A 19,099-nucleotide genomic window follows, 5' to 3' on the forward strand; every position below is an offset into this window, starting at 1 on the left:
TCTTTGGCAAACTGCTCCAGGTCCCTGATATTGGAAGGGTGCCTTCTCCAAACTGCCATTTTTAGTTCTCTCCACAGGTGTTCTATGGGATTCAGGTCTGGACTCATTGCTGGCCACCTTAGAAGTCTCCAGTGCTTTCTCTCAAACCATTTTCTAGTGCTTTTTGAAGTGTGTTTTGGGTCATTGTCCTGCTGGTGGACCCATGACCTCTGAGGGAGACCCAGGTTTCTCACACTGGGCCCTACATTATGCTGCAAAATTTGTTGGTAGTCTTCAGACTTCATAATGCCATGCACACGGTCAAGCAGTCCAGTGCCAGAGGCAGCAAAGCAACCCCAAAACATCAGGGAACCTCCGCCATGTTTGACTGTAGGGATCGTGTTTTTTTCTTTGAATGCCTCTTTTTTTCTCCTGTAAACTCTATGTTGATGTCTTTGCCCAAAAAGCTCTACTTTTGTCTCATCTGACCAGAGAACATTCTTCCAAAACGTTTTAGGCTTTTTCAGGTAAGTTTTGGCAAACTCCAGCCTGGCTTTTTTTATGTCTCGGGGTAAGAAATGGGGTCTTCCTGGGTCTCCTACCATACAGTCCCTTTTCATTCAGACGCTGACGAATAGTACGGGTTGACACTGTTGTACCCTCGGACTGCAGGGCAGCTTGAACTTGTTTGGATGTTAGTCGAGGTTCTTTATCCAACATCAGCACAATCTTCCGTTGAAATCTCTTGTCAATTTTTCTTTTCCATCCACATCTAGGGAGGTTAGCCACAGTGCCATGGGCTTTAAACTTCTTGATAACACTGCGCACGGTAGACACAGGAACATTCAGGTCTTTGGAGATGGACTTGTAGCCTTGAGATTGCTCATGCTTCCTCACAATTTGGTTTCTCAAGTCCTCAGACAGTTCTTTGGTCTTCTTTCATTTCTCCATGCTCAATGTGGTACACACAAGGACACAGGACAGAGGTTGAGTCAACTTTAGTCCATGTCACATGGCTGCAAGTGTGATTTAGTTATTGCCAACACCTGTTAGGTGCCACAGGTAAGTTACAGGTGCTGTTAATTACACAAATTAGAGAAGCATCACATGATTTTTTGAACAATGCCAATACTTTTGTCCACCCACTTTTTTATGTTTGGTGATGAATTATATCCAATTTGGCTTTAGGACAATTTTTTTTGTGTGTTTTTTCATTTAAGACAAATTAAATGAAGATAATAATACCAAAGAATGTGTGTTTTCAGGAAGAAACTGAGTATTATCTGACAAAATTGCAGGGGTGTCAATACTTTTGGCCACAACTGTATATGATTTTTATACACACAAACAAGCAATGATGAGTGAATGTGTGAATAAGTGACCACAGATCAATGTTGAAACCCCTGAAAGTGGCATGAATTCATGACATTAGATAAGAGAAAATATATGTATATGAGTGAGTCCACAATGTAAAATGTGTATGGAAATAAGGGGGGAGTAAGGAGGATGGAAAAGAGTGGGAAGGGGTAAAAGAGAAGAGGGGGAAGGAAAGACTAAGTATCACATGTATGAAAATAAGTGAGTATAAGTATAAGGGCTCATACTCACATGCGAGAGACTCATACGATTCTCATGTGAGTCTATCGCATGAAAACCTGGCACTGCCACCGGCGCTGGGACCGGAGCGTGCGGCTGCATAGAAATACATGTCCGAGTGCTGGCGGCAGTGCCAGGTTTTTATGCGAGAGACTCGCACGAGAATTGTGCGAGTCTCTCGCAGGTGAGTATGAGCCCTAAGTGAGTATAAGTGAGTATAGGAGTCTCACATAAATTGAAACCAGAATAAATGGTGCTGGTGTAAAAAACAAACAGGACGCAGCAAAGCAACATTGTAATATATAAATAAAAATACTAAAGATGTTATAAAATTGTCTATCTACATAGGTGGTAAAAATGCAAATATCAGATGGTTCAGAGGAACAATAAATTATGATGAGAATGATGTTACGATACATCGTAGTCACTGCCAAAACCTAAGGACACAAAGATACAGGCCGCCAAACGGCATAAACAAGTGGAGACATTAAAATAAAGAGAATGATGAATGAATTGCATAAAAACAGATAAAAAAACATAAAAACTGAAAGAAATATATTATACTAGGCTGCATGAAGAGAGGATATGAAGGAGGAAAGACCTTAAAAATACATTAAAAATACATAGCTAGATGATGAAGGTGGTCAGAGGAAGGAGCGAAATTAATGTTTTCATTGACTCCAAGGCGGTTGATTACATATCATATACGTCCAAATGCGGGAACATTGACGTCAGCGCTGATTGGGCACAGAGTTCATGTGTTATAACAGCTGCACATGGGCCACATAAACGCGAGTGTCGACACCGCTGGAATGGTACCGATATGGGAGGTGAGTATAAGTGTTTTTATTTTCACGAGGGGCAAACATTTAAGAGAAGGGATTGTCCTAATAGTGGAGAACCACTTTTAGCCTAATAAGTAGTGAGAGCCATGTATATTTTTGAACAGCGGCATGTGGCATACTATGCAACTGCTTTCGTGGTCCAAGACATTTGATGAAAGAAGCTAAAATGTTTCAGTCCTGTGGAATCACAAAAGGAGTCAGTGCGTTCAGTCTTCGGGCAGGAAATGCATCTGCCACAAGTTGAACATCCCCGAAGAGGGCAGACATTATCCAAAAAGAAGATTGGATCATTACGGTAGTGACATTTCACCACATGATCACAGAGGTTTTTACTCCTCTGAGAGGTGACGCTAGATTTATTAGATAAATATTTGGATAGAGTAGAATCCACCAAGAGGATGGGCAACTCTAACCATTTCCTCATCAAGCAGGCTTGTGAAAACTTTTGATTTTACAGTTGTATTACAGTATTTACTATAGGCAATCAGACAATCCAAGTGCCATATTTACTCAGCACATTTCTAGTCTTATGTTATGGTCTAACATTTTCACTTTATGCTGGTGGCTCTGGAATGTGACATATTTCACATGTTTAAACATATTTTTAATATCTGCCCTAAAACCAGGGATCTTCCAACTCCCATATAAAGATGGACCGCCAGCCACAGGACGACGGATGGTGTGATGTGACCACCATGATGGCATCTGCAGTGCTGGACTGCTATAGGAATACTGTCAGTTCCAGGGTCTTTCATCTATGTATTGTATAAATTTGATTCCTTTATGAAAAGTCCTAAAATATGACTATCTCCTGCTGTGTCGTAGCCTCCACCACTCCACATTATGGAGCGTATCCTGAGGACCGCTGAGGACCGTGTAAGTGACAGTAACAGATAACGCACTGTGAAGTATCTATGAATCCAGATGCTCATATTTATCAGACACAAAACATGCATCAGTTTAGTTGGTATTATCACTCATCTACACAGACCCAACACTAATCATATATAGAAACATAATCCAAGCCTACCCCCAGAATACGTGGAAGCACTCCCTCACCTACACCCAGCATATATTGTTCATGTCATCTAAGTGATATCTGTTCTTTCTAGCTCTTCAGGAACCTGCACAGGACGGAGATGACCCTTGAGGAGGTAAGAGCCTGACAACTACCCCATTATAAGGCATTCCTCACAGGAGCCGGAAAACATCAGCTCACACTGAGGCTGGTTCCACAAAAGTGTATTCAAAATGGTCTATTCTACATCAAGGAGAAAATTTTGATTTTTCATCTGTATTGTCATCTGTATGTCCATTTTTTATCGTTCACATGCAATCCACATTCTCACATTCACACATACCATATTACTCAATTTAACCCCTTCACTACCAAGGGTGGTTTGCACATTAACTCCCGGGCCAATTTTTACAATTCTGACCACTGTACCTTTATGAGGTCATAACTCTGGAACGCTTCCATGGATCCCGGTGATTCTGACATTGTTTTCTCGTGACATATTGTACTTCTTGTTAGTGGTTAAATTGAATTCAAATAACTTGCGTTTATTTGTGAAAAAAACGGAAATTTGGCAAAAATTTTGAAAATTTCGCAATTTTCCAACTTTGAATTTTTATACCCTTAAATCACAGCGATACGGCACACAAAAAACTTAATACATAACATTTCCCACATGTTTACTTTACATCAGCACAATTTTGGAACCAAAATTTTTTTTGTTAGGAAGTTATAAGGGTTAAAAGTTGACCAGCGATTTCTCATTTTTGCAACACCATTTTATTTTTAGGGACCACATCACATTTGAAGCCACTTTGAGGGGTCTATATGATAGAAAATACCCAAAAGTGACACCATTCTAAAAACTGCACCCCTTAAGGTGCTTAAAACCACATTCAAGAAGTTTATTAACCCTTTAGGTGCGTCACAGGAATTTTTTGAATATTAAAAAAAAATGAACATTTAACTTTTTTTCACAAAAAAAATACTTCAGGTTCAATTTTCTTTATTTTACCAAGGGTAACAGGAGAAATTGGACTGCAAAAGTTATTGTGCAATTTGTCCTGAGTACGCTGATACCTGATATATGGGGGGGAACCACTGTTTCGGCGCATGGCAGACCTCAGTAGGGAAGGAGCGCCGTTTGACTTCTTCAATGCAAAATTGGCTGGAATTCAGATCGGACGCCATGTCGCGTTTGGAGAGTCCCTGATGTACCTAAACAGTGGAAACCCCTCCAAGTGACCCCATTTTGGAAACTAGACCCCCCAAGGAACTTATCTAGATATGTGGTGAGAACTTTGAACCCACAAGGGCTTCACAGAAGTTTATAACGTACAGCGGTACAATTAAAAAATCATATTTTTTCCACAAAAATGATCTTTTCACCCTCAATTTTTATTTTTCCAAGGGTAACAGGACCCTAAAAGTTATTGTGCAATTTGTCCTGAGTACGCTGATACCCCATATGTGGGTGTAAATGACTATTTGGGCGCATAGCAGAGCTCGGAAGGGAAGCAGCGCCATTTGACGTTTTTGGCTAGAATTGAGATCGGACACCATGTCGCGATTGGAAAACCCCTGATGTACCAAAACAGTGGAAACCCCCCACAAATGACACCATTTTGGAATCTAGACCCCCCAAGGAACTTATCTAGATGTGTGGTGAGAACTTTGAACCCCCAAGGGCTTCACAGAAGTTTATAACGTACAGCAGTACAATTAAAAAATCATATTTTTTCCACAAAAATGATCTTTTCACCGTCAATTCTTATTTTTCCAAAAGTAACAGGACCCTAAAAGATATTGTGCAATTTATCCTGAGTACGCTGATACCCCACATGTGGGTGTAAACCACTATTTGGGCGCATGGCAGAGCTCGGAAGGAAAGCAGCGCCATTTGACGTTTTTGGCTGGAATTGAGATCGGACACCATGTCGCGTTAGGAAAGCCCCTGATGTACCAAAACAGTAGAAACCCCCCACAAATGACACCATTTTGGAAATTAGACCCCCCAAGGAACTTATCTAGATGTGTGGTGAGCACTTTGAACCCCCCAGTGCTTCACTGAAGTTTATAACGTCCGGGCGTGAAAATAAAAAAATCGTATTTTTTCCACAAACATCATCTTTTAGTCCCCATTTTTTTATTTTCCCAAGGGTAACAGGAGAAATTGGACCCCAAAAGTTGTTGTCCAATTTGTCCTGAGTACGCTGACACCCCATATGTGGGAGAAAACTACTGTATGGGGACACGTCGGGGCTCGGAAGGGAAGTAGTGACGTTTTGGAATGCAGACTTTGATGGAATGGTCTGCGGGTGTCATGTTGCCTTTGGAGAGCCCCTAATGTACCTAAACAGTGGAAACCCCCCACAAATAACCCCATTTTGGAAACTAGACCCACTGAGGAACTTATCTAGATGTGTGGTGAGCACTTTGAACCCCCAAGGGCTTCACAGAAGTTTATAATGCCCAGGCATGAAAATAAAAAAATCGTATTTTTTCCACAAACATGATCAATTAGTCTCCAATTTTTTTATTTTCCCAAGGGTAACAGGAGAAATTGGACCCCAAAAGTTGTTGTCCAATTTGTCCTGAGTACGCTGATACCTCATATGTGGGAGAAAACTACTGTATGGGCACACGTCGGGGCTCGGAAGGGAAGTAGTGACGTTTTGGAATGCAGACTTTGATGGCATGATCTGCGGGTGTCATGTTGCTTTTGGAGAGCCCCTGATGTACCTAAACAGTGGAAACCCCCCACAAGTTACCCCATTTTGGAAACTAGACCCCCTAATGAACTTATTTAGATGTGTGGTGAGCACTTTGAACCCCCCCAGTGCTTCACAGAAGTTTATAACGACCGGGCGTGAAAATAAAAATATCGTATTTTTTCAACAAACATCATCTTTTAGTCCCCATTTTTTTATTTTCCCAAGGGTAACAGGAGAAATTGGACCCCAAAAGTTGTTGCCCAATTTGTCCTGAGTACGCTGATACCTCATATGTGGGAGAAAACTACTGTATGGGCACACGTCGGGGCTCGGAAGGGAAGTAGTGACGTTTTGGAATGCAGACTTTGATGGATTGGTCTGCGGGTGTCATGTGCGTTTGGAGAGCCCCTGATGTACCTAAACTATTGAAACTCCCCACAAGTGACCCCATTTTGGAAAGTAGACCCCCCACGGAACTTATCTAGATGTGTGGAGAGCACTTTGAACCCCCAAGTGCTTCACAGAAGTTTATAACGCCTGGGCGTGAAAATAAAAAAAACATTTTTTTCCGCAAAATTATATTTTTGCCCCCAATTTTTTATTTTCCTAAGGGTAACAGGAGAAATTGGACCCCAAAAGTTGTTTTGTAATTTGTCCTGAGTAGGCTGATACCCTACATGTGGGGGTAAAACACTGTTTGGGCGCATGGCAGAGCTTGGAAGGGAAGGAGAACATTTGACTTTTTCAACGCAGAATTGGCTGGAATTGAGATCAGCCGCCATGTTGCCTTTGGAGAGCACCTGATGTTCCCAAACAGTGGAAACCCCCCAATTATAACTCCAACCCTAACCCCAACACACCCCTAACCCTAATCTGAGCCCTAGCCCTAACCCTAACCCTAACCCTAGCCCTAACCCTAACCCTAACCCTAACCCTACCCTAACCCTAGCGGGAAAATGGAAATAAATACATTTTCTTTTAGTTTTATTATTTTTTCCTAACTAAGGGGGTGATAACGGGGGGTTTGATTTACTATTTATGGCGGTTTTTATGTTTGGCAGCTGTCACACGCTAAAAGACGCTTTTTATTGTAAAAATAGTTTTTGCATCACCACATATTGTGAGCTATAATTTTTCCGTATTTTGACCCACCGAGTCATGTGAGGTCTTATTTTTTGCGGGACGAGTTGACGTTTTTATTGGTACCATTTTCGGGCACGTGACATTTTTTAATCACTTTTTATTCCGATTTTTGGGACGCAGAATGAACAAAAACCAGCGTTTCATGAATTTCTTTTGGGGGGTGCGTTTACACCGTTCCGCGTGCGGTAAAATTGATAAAGCGTTTTTATTCTTCGGGTCAGTACGGTTACAGCGATACCTCATTTAGGTCGTTTTTTTATGTTTTGTCGGTTTTTTGCAATGAAAACAATTTTATATAAAAAATAATTATTTTTGCATCGCTTTATTCTGCGAGCTATAACTTTTTTATTTTTTGCGGATGACGCTGTATGGCGGCTCGTTTTTTGCGGGACAAGATGACGTTTTCAGCGGTACCATGGATATTTATATGCGTCTTTTTTATCGCGCGTTATTGCACTTTTTGTTCGGTGGTATGATAATAAATCATTATTTTTTGCTTCGTTTTTTTATTTTTATTTTTTAAGGGGTTTGCTAAAGGGGTTAACTAATGGGTCAGTTTTATAGGGCATGTCATTACGGACGCGGCGATACCAAATATGTGTACTTTTATTGTTTTTGTTTTTTTTTATTTTGAAAAAATTGATTTATTGGGGAATATTTTTTTTTTTTTTACTAATTTATTTAGCGATTTTTTTTTTAATTATTTTTAACACTTTTTTTTTTTTACTTTATTACCTTGTCCCAGGTGGGTCACACAGGCACTGCTGCAGACTTCCTCATGCCTGCGCTTTGCAGGCAGTGAGGAAGTCAGCTCCCTGCAGGCCCCCGAAGGCCCCCGTCGCCATCTTGGATCCGGGGGCCTGTAGGGAAAGAGCCCCCCGCAGCAGCGCTGCACATTGCGCTGCTGTGGGGGGCTCAGGGAAGCACGGAGGGAGCCCCCTCCCTGCCGATGCTTCCCTTTAACCCCCGGTACACCGCGATCGCGTTTGATCGCGGTGTACAAGGGGTTAACGTGCCGGGGGCGGTCCGTGACTGCCCCTGACACATTGTGCCGGGTGTCAGCTATGGTAATTAGCTGACACCCGGCCGCGATCAGCGGTGCTCACCACGTGGGCGTCGCTGATCGCTGGGACGTAATATTCCGTCCATGGTAGTTAGGTCCAGGGTCACATGGACGGAATATTACGTCCTTTGTAGTTAAGGGGTTAATACATAATAAAGATGAAATACAGTTTCCTATCTTTATTAGTGTAATATATCTGTGAAAGAAAAATACCTTTAATGGCTAACAAAGATTAAATAAATGGTGCTACAAAGTAAGCTTTCGAGACTTTTTAGGTCTCTTCCTTAGGCATGGTATAGTAAAGTTTCTGAAGAAACACAAATATATACACTAAAAGAGCAAAGACAATGCATAATAAATGGACATTTAAAAAAACAAATAAACTGAGCTCAGAGAGTGAATCTTTAATTAATTAGATTTGTGGTCTGACATTTTCTATAGTCCCAATATCCATGTAAGATCAGAGACCTGGTGCCCTTACTGTGTCTGGAGCAGATTCATCAGATTTTGTATGGAGTCATAAATGCTCTTGACAAATTTAGTCCTGTCTGGAAAGAATCAAAGACTCTAATAAGTTTGTATTTCCAGAACCTTCAATGTTTTTGTGATTTGAAGTTGCCTTTTAACCCCTTGGTGTCCAAGCCAATTTTGACCTTAATGACCAAGCCAATTTTTACAATTCTGACAACTGTCACTTTATGATGCTACAGCTCTGGAACGCTTCAATGTAACCCACTGATTCTGAGAATTTTTATTGTGATATATCGTACTTCATGTTAGTGGTAAAATTTCTTCAATATGACTTGCATGTATTTATGAAAAAAAACAGAAATTTAGCAAAAATGTAGAAAACTTTGCAATTTTCAAACTTTGAATTTTTGTGCCCTTAAATCAGAGAGTTGTGTCACACAAAATAGTTAATAAATAACATTTCCCACATTTCTACTTTACATCAGCACAATTTTGGAAACATACATTTTATTAGGAAGTTATAAGGGTAAATTTCACCAGCAACTTCTCATTTTTCCACCAAAATTTACAAAACCATATTTTTAGGTACCGCATCACATTTGAAGTGACTTTGAGGGGTAGCTGAGACCCTGGACATTTTCCGAGGCTGGGGGGCATTATAACCTTATTTCTCAGCGCCGTCAAAAAGCAGCGCTGAGGTATAAGTACCCTTAACTGCCGCCGTTAAAAGACGTATCAGCAGTCATTAAGAGGTTAATATGACAACTTTCTTATTGATTATGTTGTGTCCTAGACCACAGAAATGTTTGGCCACCAGTAAATGTTTTTTTGTCTGTAAACATGAGACATCATCCTGGCTCTCGGTTTCTGTCTTGTTTCTCCAACATAGAGACCACCAATAGGACCTATAGTGCACAGAATTAAATACACCACATCGCATACTGCGATATTATTACACGTAGACCATCAGTTCATGTGTAAAAATGTTCACGTTAACAACCTCATAGACTTGAATTGTTCCTTGTGCTGTCTGTATGCTATTGATTTTGCATACGGGCATTAAATATACTTTTCTGAATGAGCCCCAAGGCTAAGTTCACAGAATAAAAAAAATATAATCCGATTTTCTTCCAGAAAAACAGATGCTTTTTATCTCAATTTTCATCCGTATGGCATCTATTTTTATACTTCAGCAGTTATGAAAATTTTCAAGACAAAATACAATTTCCTATGTTAAAGGATTATTCATATCCATAAAAGTCTTACGCTATATGGATGATCAGCATGATCCCTCTGGGATCCAATGTTTTTGCACCGCCATAGACTTGAATAGGTGCATCTCATTCGACCTATGGTAGAAACTAAAGCATGCTGAGATGTTTTTCAACCAAAGAAACAAAAAATCAACAAAATGAAGCACATTGGTCCTCGTGCTGTTTGTGCGATGTCAGTTTTTTCATGGACACCACTCAGACGGAAAATAAAATTGTGTGAACTTGGCCTTATGCTCAGAGGCGGTGCCTGTGTTGTCAGAGTGTTCTGCTATTTTGCTGTGAAAATGGTAGAAACTATGCAGATCTGAACAAATCCTTAATATCAGTAAGAAAAGTGGAATTTTTCCAAATCCCACCACAATTGATGAGGAATTTGGCCCAGATATGTAATAACACATAAAGTGCAGTGGGGACAAATACAAAGAGAGGATTATCCGATTTTGCTATTAATAAAAATGTTTGTAACAGAAACCACACGAGTTGAGTTCTATTAGACCTGTTATGAGAAAACAGATAAATTACTAATAATGTTTTTTTTTCTCATTGGAACAGTTGAGATACTATGGATTGTGGATCACCGAATACTACGTAAGCGATATGAGCAGATTATATCATTGAAGTATATTCCAACTGTACGGCAGAGATATAAATGCATGGGGAAAATGTATCAAAATTAGTGGTTTATACACCGGTCGTGACCCAATGCTGGAGTAAGATGTACCAAATTCATCTTTCAGCTGCCTATGTGTTAGAGTAAGAAATATGCTGCGGTGAAGTTGGAACATTTCGGTACAGCTATGCATTGTGCAAAATTGTGACTTTTCTACCCCAGTTTTCTGATAAATAGTGCTTAGTGAATTGGCCCCATAATATCATCTGTCACTTATAAGGATCCATTGTAAAAACAGTACATCATGTTGTATACATTTATTGCAGGATGTCTTTGTATACAATGTAATAGGATAAGCTCCTGTGTATAATAAAAAAGGTATGAAAGAGCTACTTCCCAAAAATGTGCCGCATGGACAGAAGCGCTGCAGGCTTTCCTGGCTCATGTGCCGCAAGGGCAATGCGGATAACATCCTTACACAGACAGAGATTTATCTGATGAACAGGAATGAGTGACTTTACATCTGTTCTATGTACGACCAAGAAAAAGAATAAATTACCACAATCACTTTATATTTTGCAGATATTTACGCTCAAACCTCAAACCTTTAAAAGCCCCTGTATACATATGACTAAAATCAGACAAATCTGCCAATATTGTTCCTGTGTATATGGGGCGTCCAACTCTCTCCTGATAGATGAGGTTGGAGGAGAGAAGGATCTGGCCTGTTGGATTTCCAACCACCAATCCTTCTATTGTTTGGGAGATAAGCTGTCACCACAGAAGTTTTGGTACATGAAGCATAAAACAACTGTATCAAAACTAGAATATAAAATAACATGAATACACAGAGAAACACACCAATAATATCATGGTGCAGATCTGAGAGCGCCCAAACATTTCCCCAATACAATTTCTATTTTTCCTCTTTTCTTCTATAAGGATAAGGATGCGGACGGCTGTGATGAAGATGACGGGGTAAGAGCTTCATTGGCACCATAGTCTATATAAGTGCTCCCTTACCTGCGGCCCTGCCGGCATCTCTAAATTACAACTCCTAGTATGCAATAAAATAAGTCATTAATAAAATAACTGAAATTAAAGGGGTTGTTCAGCCCTGGTGTAATTTTCGGCAGAATGTAGAATGTGAACAGTATCCAACGCTCTACTGAGCTGATCACTTGTATGCAAATCACTGACTTTTGGTCACATGACAACTGCTGGTCCCAGAACATGCAGCTGAATCCTGTCAGTGTGTTAGGATACAACGACTTATGAAAATCCCACCGAGGCGACTCCGCCACTTTATAGAATTAAAAAAACAGATACAAACTAACTCTTACCTGTTGTATTGCAGCCAATCTACATGAAGTTGGATGATGGCGTTAGGATCCCAGAGGAGGACGTAAGTGATGATCCATCGTGTATCTTCATACTGAACTGACAGGACATGATATACATTAGCATCATGTAGAGAAAGAACCGGAAATGTCTTTCTGTTTGGTTCTAGTAGTTCTATACAGATCCCCATCACTACGCAGCATTTCTACCTACACACAGTTATGTGTCAGTATCACCCCATCTCTCAGCTGATGCTTCTGAGCCTCTCGGATTATTACACAAAGGGATTGGGTCCAGGTCACTGGGCATGATTCATCACTGCTTTTGCAACTTTTTTTGAAGTTTTTTTCTAGTTTTGTGTGCTTAGCGCCTTTTTTGTTTGCAAATAATTCATTATTTAATGTGTGCCAAAAGTCACAAAAAATCAGTTCAAGACAGAGGGAATGCCCATTTTTTTTAACTTTATGCCAAATTTGTGACTCTCCTGCGCCATTTTGATGCATGCGGCACCAAAAAAAGCAAATAATACCACAAGACAAAACATGAAAGTGACATAACAAAAATCCATATGATGAATCCGAGTCACAATATTTAATTTTACTTCATTGCATCTATAGGAACCAGAGACAGAGAATAGTCCAGAAGAAGACATCATTACTATAGTGGAGGAAGAAGCTGTCTCGGAAGAAGGCAGCGCAAGCACAGAGGAGGAGGAGGAAACCACCTGCTGCGCCTGGACCTGCATTCCTGCAAGATGGATGATGAGAAGAGCGAGAGCCAGGATTGCCTCCTTCATACATACTCTGTTCAGATAAGTATAGGTAATAAAGGAAAAGTATAGGTAAAAAGGATAAGAATATGTAGCAAAAGAATAAATATAGATAGGAAATTATGAGTATTTATGAATATAGGTAGAGGAGTGTAAGTAGTGGTAAAAATGATAAATATATTTGACGTATAATTTAAAAAAATGGCTAAGCATAGGCAAGTAAGGATAACTATAGTTAATAAGGATAAGCATAGGTAGGAATAGATAAGTATAGGTAAGTATAGGTAAGAAAGGAAAAGTATATTTAAAATTCAATAAAAAAATAAGTATAGGTCAGTAAGGAAAGTGTAAGGAAAAGTATAGGTCAGAAAGGATAGATATAGGTTAATATAAGTGAGAAAAAATAAATATAAGTAAATATAGGTAAGAAAGACTAAGGATGGGTAGCAAAAGGATAAATATAGATGGGAAATTATGAGTATATGTAAGAGTGTAAGTAGTGGTAAAAAAGGATAAATATATTTAACATATAATTAACAAAAGGATAAGCATAGGTAAGTAAGGATAACTATAGTTAAAAAAGGATAAGCATAGGTAGGAATGGATAAGTATAGGTAAATATAGGTAAGAAAGGAAAATTATATTTAAGATTAAAAAATGAATAAAAAGGATAAATATAGGTAAATATAGGTAAGAAAGGAAAAGTATATTTAAAATTCAATAAAAATTTTTAAAAAATAAGTATAGGTTATTAAGGAAAAAGTAAGGAAAGTACAGGTCAGAAAGGATAGATATAGGTTAATATTAGTGAGAAAAAAAAGTATAGGTAAATATAGGTAAGAAAGGATAACGATTGGTAAGTAACGATAAGTAGATATATATCATCCAAAAAATTAATTATTCAGAAAATAGCCATCAAGCAACTGCAGATAAACTGCTCAAAGCAACTTCAAAGACATATCAGCAAAAGAGAGAACACACGGAGTTAATGCTTAATTTGAAAACTTTATTCAGTACTATAGATTAAACAAGTGAGAAGTGTAAAAAACTATTTAAAAACAGCAGAAAGGTAGTATAGAGAGGTAGATCATGTCCACTGGCAAATGAGCAATCATATACATGTATATGGTTACAAAGGTCAATCCAACTATATATATATCACAATCTCAATACTGCAATAGGCAAGCACCAATATGGTGTGTTCTCTTCTAAACAACATACATAACTTCTATAGAAATGCTATTTAAATTGCCATTAGTGCTTCAGCTACTAAGGAAAGACCAGCATATATACCATAGGTTCATACCCATAGTGTTAACTCATATGAATGCCAGTGGCCAGATCCACCACAAAGACATCCCCAACACGCGTTTCACAATCTTTCAGGTATGATGCTTCATCAGAGGGAGGTCCAGTGTCTCTCAACCCAAACTATCCATTTATATGCCTAATATTAACAAAGATCCCATGTAGAATGCTGAAGTGCCTATGGATGATACCAAAACAATTTGTTCACCCTAGGAACAAGCCACATCTGCTCCTGTAATCAATTGGAACATCGGAGAAGAAAGGGAGCAAAACGATGATTGCAAAAATATCAATAATTTTTGTCACATATTATACAAAAAGTGCACAAAGTCATGATGAAGTGCCAATATAAAGCAGATGAACACACCCGACCAGCCCCTCGTCCATCCAAGATGGAAATAGTATCCTCATATATATACTCTAAGCATCATGCCTGTGAAGTGGAAGCCCAAAATATAATGCTACCCTACCAAAAATCAATGGCCATATGGCCCAAATTGCTCCAGGAAAACTCCCCGAGCTTAGCTAAAAGTAAGGGAGGAAGACATATAGTGTCAAGGAGATAAAGCGGCCTTTCTGCGCCGCGAAACGCACGTCGGGCGTCACTGCCAGAAGCTCCCCCCTCCTCCTCCTGTACCCTCTGGTAAGATTTTGAACTGATATTGAATTTTGCTTTTTATTGGTGGACGCCCTTGTTTGCGCTTAGATCTATTGCACCCTAAGGACACTATATGTCTTTCTCCCTTACTTTGAGCTAAGCTCGGGGAGTTTTCCTGGAGCAATTTGGGCCATATGGCCATTGACTTTTGGTAGGGTAGCATTATATTTTGGGCTTCCACTTCACAGGCATGATGCTTAAAGTATATAAGAGGATACTATTTCCATCTTGGATGGACGAGGGGCTGGTCGGGTGTATGTTCATCTGCTTTATATTGGCACTTCATCATGACTTTGTGCACTTTTTGAATAATATTTAATAAAAATTATTGATATTTTTGCAATCATCGTTTTGCTCCCTTTCTTCTCCGGTGTTCCCATTTATATACCTTCAGCATTCCTCACATAATTGGCGTTCAGCCAATGGAGCCGAACGGCGCGTGTACACTCAAACCCACCTGCCCCTCTCAGCACCATGCATGGTGTCATAGAAACACCACGCTGGAGTGAGGACACGTCACCATGGCTCCCACGCATACACAGACACTACAGATGACGCTTGATGACACCAGGGGGCAGAGAGCAGAGCGCACACGCATGTGCATCAGGTACAATGGCCGTCACTTATATCATACCACAGCAGGAATCCAGAATGGAATATTGCAGATCATTTAGAGGCACAGAACATTAATAATAATTTTTATCCAATATGATATAATCCAAATATACATATAATGTAATATAGATGTCTGTTCCCAAATCATTCATTGCATTTTGTCTGAAGAATATCCCAGACAAAGGGGAAAGGCTGTAATCACTGGTTTATTAACACAGTGCAAATATAAAAAAACAGAGACATTTACCCTGAGGCCATGCTAGAAAATATTCAGCAATGAGGAGAGAGACTGGTTAAAGATATAAAACTATATGAAGAAAAATATAAAAACAATTAAAAAATAATTGTAAATATACAAAGAAAAAGAACAGAGAATTGTTAGAGGACTACCCACAGAAAGGATGAGAAGCTGAGTGTCTTGCTTACCCCAATGGGGCCATAGTGCCTAGGGTAATGATCCTAGCCTCAGACTGAGCCAATAATTTTTTAATGTTGCTGCCTCTAATTCCCCCTGGATGACATCAATTCCCCTCATTTTTAATGACCTGGGGTCACATCCGTGATGTTCTTTAAAGTGACGTGGCAACATTTTCCAAAGTTAATTCACTTTTGAAAAGTTTGCCACATCGCTTTAATGAACACCTCAGTGTGAGGCTAGGTGGATCGTTACCCTAGGCACTATGGCCCCAATGGGGTAAACGAGGCACTCAGCTTCTCTTCCTTTCTGTAGGCAGTCCACTCAGAATTCTCTGTTGTTTTCCTTTGTAGATTTACAATTATTTTTTAATTGTTTTTCTGTTTTTCTTTATATGGTTTTGAATCTTTAACCAGTCTGCCCTCATTGCTGAATATTTTTTAACATGGCCTCTGCGTAAATGTCTCTATTTTTCATATTTGCACAGTGTTAAATCAGCAGTGATTACAACATTTCCCCTTCATATGGGATATTCTTCAAACAACAGACATTTATATTATATCAGATCACAATATGTATATTTGGATTATATTATATTGAATAGAGATTACTATTATAATTACTGTTCTTTAAATAATCTACAATATTACATTCTGGCTTCCTGTTGTGGCATGCTGTAAGTGACTGTCATTGTAACTGTTGCACAACTTATGTCTAGTTGATATAATTGTATTAGCCGAGCTGCACGTGTGTGCTCTACTCTCCGTATCATGATGTCGTCAGGCATCATCTGAGGTATCTACTACTGCGCGGCAGCCTTGATGATGCGTCCCCGCTCCCACGTGGTGTTACCCTGACACTATATATGATGCTGAGAGGGGCGGATTGGTTTGAGTGCGCATGTGCCACTCCACTCAGCTCCATTGGCTGAACGCAAATTATGTGAGTAATGCTGAAGGTATATAAATGGATAGTTTGAGTTGGGGGACACTGCACCTCCCTCTGATGAAGAATCATACCTGAAAGATGGCGAAACGCGTGTTGGGGATGTCTTTGTGGTGGCCACTGGCATTTATATGAGCTAGCACTATGGGTATGAACCTATGATGAAGCACTAATGGCAATTTAAATAACACTTTCTATAGAAGTTACGGTATGTATGTTGTTTAAAATAAAAGACCACACCATTTTGGTGCTTGCCTATTGCAGTACTGAGATTGTGATATATATATTGTTGGATTGATCTTTGTAGCTTTATACATGCACATGATTGTTCATTTGCCAGTGGAGATGATCTACCTCTCTATACTACCTTTCTGCTGTTTTTAAATTGTTTTTTTTAATTTTTCACTTGGTTAATCTATAATACTGAATAGAGTTTTCAAATTAATTATTTCACTTTGATGGTAACCCAGGATTCTAACAGAGACCAGGTGACACACAATGGTACATGTAAATTACAATTTTATTAAATACACACAATGACACATGATTAAAAAGAAGGTACCAGACCAATTAAAGGGACCCAAAATTATGGAAACACAACACTGAGAGTATCTTGCAAAAAGCATTTCAATATGGTACATACATGAGAAGTAACCGATGTAAAAATAGGGAAAAATTGCCTGCTGTTAAATAATAGATCGCCACAAAGCATATACAATGGAAGGGCTATCTAGCCCATTGTCCTAGTGGCATTCCCTCCCCTATGATGTCAATATTCCCATGAAAAAAGGAACAAGAATTAACCAAAATGGTTAAATTGGGTGAGAAAGTGAGGGGGGGGCAATCACCAGTAAATAAAACTGTCCTCAGACATACTAATAAGCACGGTGACCCCACTACCCAATAAATATTCCCTACCAATGTCCTTAGTCACATAATATAAATGCTGGCAAGAACATCATGGAGGCTTGTCAGAGAAGGGGGCTGGGGCCTTTTTGTATAAGAAGCCCCCATACATGATTGGCCGATAATGCGATGTAACACCTGATTAAAATAACATCCACCCTGTGTCAGATTGTTGCGCTTGCATATAATATGTCGCTCACATCAAAATATCCCACGGCGCATGTCAAGAGTCATCCCCATCTTCCTCCTGCGCCTGCGTTGTAAAGGTCCTTTGCCATCAGAACAAAACTTACATCGGCGCATGCCAGAGTCACATGATCTCAGCCAGCCATTGGGAGGAGTAAAACGCGGTCACGTGGTCCCAGTAATGCCAGGTCCTACAGGACACCGGGATAACGTGGAAACACTACAGACCACTAAATACTCCTCAAGGCGATTCAAAATCCTGGCATGCGCACTGTTTCTAAATGGCATCTGAGTAAAATTCAGAAAATGGAGGGGATATTTGGGAATCCAATCTGAGAATTATATAACAATATAGCTGCTGGAGCAACCACTGACATGTTACATCATAAATATATTAAACATTTTACTTGGACAAATAGCCCTATATAGTTCCAATAAATATGAATAAATAAATAACATATTTAGACAGATATACAATCCCCAATTTTAAATACATAGTGGATTGTCCCCTATATAGTCCATTTAAATAGAGGCATCATTTAGAGACTCATTCGTGGGAGAAGAACCACCCCTATTGAGAACATTATATAATAGAAACTCCCCACATGTAGAATAAACATGAAATAATGCTTATCAAAATAACATATTGAATGACATCACACCACAAACAGAATTAACAAAAAATGTGAAAAAAGGGAGAAAAAATTCCAAAGTTAGAATTCTTGCCCTCCTATCAACCATCTTCACACCACCACCAAAAAGGGGGGGAGAGGAGGAGGAGGGAGAAAAAATGACACGTGTTGGAATGGTTCTAGGCGGGAGCAGATCTTCATCCAAAACGATCCAAACAGATCAGAATGAGTCCTTCAGTAGAGGTAGACAAATAGATCCAAAACAACCAGTCACAGGTTGATAATGAACTGAAATAAAAAAAAAATTAAAACCAAAATACCAAAAGACAGTAACTAAAACAAAAATAACTTAAAAATAACATAAATACCCCCAAATTTGAATTTCCTGGCTAATTAAAGATATGCGCTAAATACGAAACTCTCATTTAGACCTTGTGGTGCCAATGTCCCCAATCGAAAAATCCATTGACATTCCTTTTTGGAAAGTCTATTAAACAGATCCCCCCCTCTAGGCCCCAAATCCACTAAATCAATTCCTTTCACAATTAACTGGCTAGAGTTACAATTGTGGTATTTCTTGAAGTGCCTCGGAAGTGTTTTCAAAGAGGTTTCCT

The sequence above is a fragment of the Dendrobates tinctorius genome, unplaced genomic scaffold (genome assembly GCF_039654945.1).
Source record: "Dendrobates tinctorius isolate UK_male_01 unplaced genomic scaffold, ASM3965494v1 ptg000035l, whole genome shotgun sequence".
Taxonomy (NCBI): Eukaryota; Metazoa; Chordata; class Amphibia; order Anura; family Dendrobatidae; genus Dendrobates; species Dendrobates tinctorius.